Below are 3593 nucleotides of genomic sequence, written 5' to 3'. Positions count from 1 at the left end.
GACTAGATAAATTGATTTGACTGAAAAATGGTGAATCAAATCTTGAATTGGTCTAAATTAATATTATTTTTTATAGAAAATGACTACAATATCCTATTATAGAAAATAACTAAAATACTTCTATTATATATATATTAATTTTGAAAATCCTAAATTTTAGTCATTTATTTTTCTACCGTAGGGTTAGGATTTAGAATTTTTAATATATAATCAGAGTATTTTAATCATTCTCTATAATAAGAGTATTGTAGTCATTTTTTATAAAAAATAATATTAATTTAGACCAGTTCAAGATTTAATTCACCATTTCTTCGGTTAAATTAATTTGTCTAGTCTAATTTTGACAAAAATAATATGATTTAATCGATTATATATATTAAATTTTAATTATTAAAAAATATCTTAAAAAAAGACGTTTTAAACGTCTTTATCTGAATGGTTAAAAAATATTATTCCTCTTTTATTTCTAATATTCTATAGCTAAATCTTTAATTTTTTCCTAATAAATATAATAATAGATAAAAAAGAATTTAACTAATATATACTTTAAAAACACTTGATAAAATTACTAATTAAAAAAAATATTCCATCACCAACCAACTTTGATGAGGATGTCTCCATTAAACTTTGTAGATAGCATAATAGTAATTGTTTTAGTCATATTCGCTATGTAAAGTTGAATGGTCTATTGAACTAAATAGTTGACCGGAAACTGCCCAGAAATTTTTGAACGGTGACCACTGACTAGTATGGCGAGGAAACGTGCAGTCCATACATGATAATGAGTTGACTTCTATAATTAAATCTTCTACACTTCTGCCGCTATTAATTGCACACATACATATGCAATTTGCTCTAAATCCTAAATTAACTAAAAAATACCAGTAATATATATCAAATAAAAGTTAAAACGCACGATACGATTTTCTCAAAAAGAATACCCATCTAGTAGAGGTTTTAGTTCTTGACGATGTGAATATATAATTTTGTTTTCTTTTGTGCTTTTTTGGAACGAGCCTCCTTTAGAAAAGAAACATGTTAGACAAATTTTCGGTAGTTAGTGCGTGTTGCTGATTTTCATGGACGCATGTGGAGCTGTATTACTCGATAACCTTACGGTTGGTGGCGAGATACTGATTCCTATTACCTCAATGTTATATAAACAATTGTAAACAAATAATTTTATTAGACAACTATATATTACTTTATACATATATTTCAAGAGAACTTTATATATTTCATTTGAAAAAATAAATATTAATTTCAGATTATTATCAAATGTTAATTACAAATAAAACTCTTAAAATAAACATATACAATGTCATTAGATTTGTGAAATTGTATATATAACACTTTGTTCAGATTATTAAGTCATAAACATTAAACATATATCATATACTACCTTCTCTTTACGTTTCTTATTCACTTTAACTAAATATACAATTATTAAAAAAAAAAAACTTGAAATATAATTAAGAATCATTTTAAAATACTATATATATTTAAAGTGAAAAAAGAAAGTATTAATTTTCTGTAGTTCATATCTTCCATACCTATGATAAGGACATTTTGAAGGATCAAGCATATCATAATGCCAAATGAAATGCTCAATCGAAGACAATTATAAATACAAGAAATTTCCTTGAAGTGGCCAATAACTTTTCGGTTGTTAAACTTGGTCCCAGCTGCTGGGTCAAAGTTACGACAGAAATTAAGGGGTTAGATTAGTTTTGGTTTACATTATTTTTAGCCTTTTTTGTTTTATTCTAATTATATTTATTTAAGTGTAAAATTTGATGATGTATTTTTTGGCTATTTTTTTAGTAACAGAGAATGAGTATTTGTTATGTTCAATTATAGATTAGTAGTGTGTTTTTTATTAAGAATTTTTTAAATTTAAAATTGCAAATCAGAATCGAGTGTTCGATTTATGACAAAGTGAATTTAAATTCAGGGAGAAATAAAACTAAGCCTTCGCTTTGTGCATGATAAATTTTTTTATTTTAAAAAAGGAAACAAATTGGTGGGTAAATTTTGTAAAAGAATAAAATAAAATTTAAAAACCCAAATCTAATACTAGGTCTTGTGAAAAAAATTAAAGAAAAATTTCAGAAAATCCAAATTTAAAGGTAGGCTTTATGAAAAAAAAAGATTTAAAAATTTTAGAAAACTCAGATTTAAGGATATCCAATTAGTGATTCCTTAAATCTGAGAAATAACACACCCAATTCTAATATAAGTGAAAAATAATATTTCATCCTAATATGAAAATTAAACAGCAGTATTTTTTATTATTATATATTATTTACATATTTTTTTTCAATTTTTATTTTATTTTTTTTTTAAATTTCATTTTCAATTGGATACGGATGATCCAAATCGATCTAACTCGGATTTAACTTATATGGATTCACTTACAAAAACTCTTAAATTTAAATCAATCCAAATCCAATAAAATTTAATCAATTTAATTTTCATTATTTTCCAAATTCAAACCAACCCACCCCGTGAATGTCCTACCTGCGTCAACCACTAAATGAGGCCCTTTAATTCCTGCTTCCTGTTGTGTTGTTCTTTATTTTCATGACTGGACTCCAGCTCGCTAAATTTAATTTGGTACATCCATTATTGCACCATCTATTGGGGCCAGTAGTTGTTGTAAATCTAACTTTTATTTATTTATTTATTCTCCTCTTCTAATTTCAAGACGTGTGAAAATAGTTCTTCAGTTCCCACCATATTTATTCTAGTGTTGTAGAAGAAAAAAAGTGGCTGTAAATGATAATTAAAAAAAAACAAGAATTTAACTAATTTGAATTAATGGAGCGAAACTTATTTATTTGCTTAAGTAAGTATTAGAGATTAACTTTTTAAAAAAGTAAATACTATTCTAATTTTTAATATATTTAAATTAAATCTTAATTTTGTCTCTAATTTTTAATATATTTGGGTTGCGTTTTCTTTTTAATTTTTATTTTTTAGTATTTTAGTTAAGATGGGCTTTCATTTGAGGCAATCTTGTTTTAGGCATTTCAACATGCCGTTGACGTCAAGACCAAAAGAAAAAAAATGCTGTTGACGACTTTACGTTATGAGGATTAGATGAGGCAGGTCAAAAATATGGGCTTCAACACTGCATCAAGGAGCCCAACCATATTCTCCTACATTACTTGGCGCCTTCTTTAGTTCTTTCAATGAAATTCTATTCTATTTCATAAATCACAATCCAATTAATTTTTTGGCACTCAAACTCAGTGAAACAACTACTAAAAATCCCTTGACTGTATAGTGTAGTGGCAGATCCATAAACAATCTACAGAGGAGCCCAAATTCAATGAACTGTATTGCAATTTAATCATTTGTCAATGCCTAGGCTAGGATTGGGACTTTGTTTATTAAAGTTTTTTTATAGTGTTTTTAATTTTTATTCAATGAAATTTAACGATTTATAAGAAGTGACATATTTAGTGTGTATAAAATTATTGAGTTTATTTTATACATATCTCAAAATATGCATACCTTTTTGAGAAGAGGAATTATAATTTGTCTTGCTTTTTATTTAAAGGAGAAAAGATGAATTTAAAACTAAAGAG

This window comes from Arachis duranensis, chromosome 6 (genome assembly GCF_000817695.3).
Source record: "Arachis duranensis cultivar V14167 chromosome 6, aradu.V14167.gnm2.J7QH, whole genome shotgun sequence".
NCBI classification, from domain to species: Eukaryota; Viridiplantae; Streptophyta; class Magnoliopsida; order Fabales; family Fabaceae; genus Arachis; species Arachis duranensis.
Note: the sequence above shows the minus strand (reverse complement) of the source record.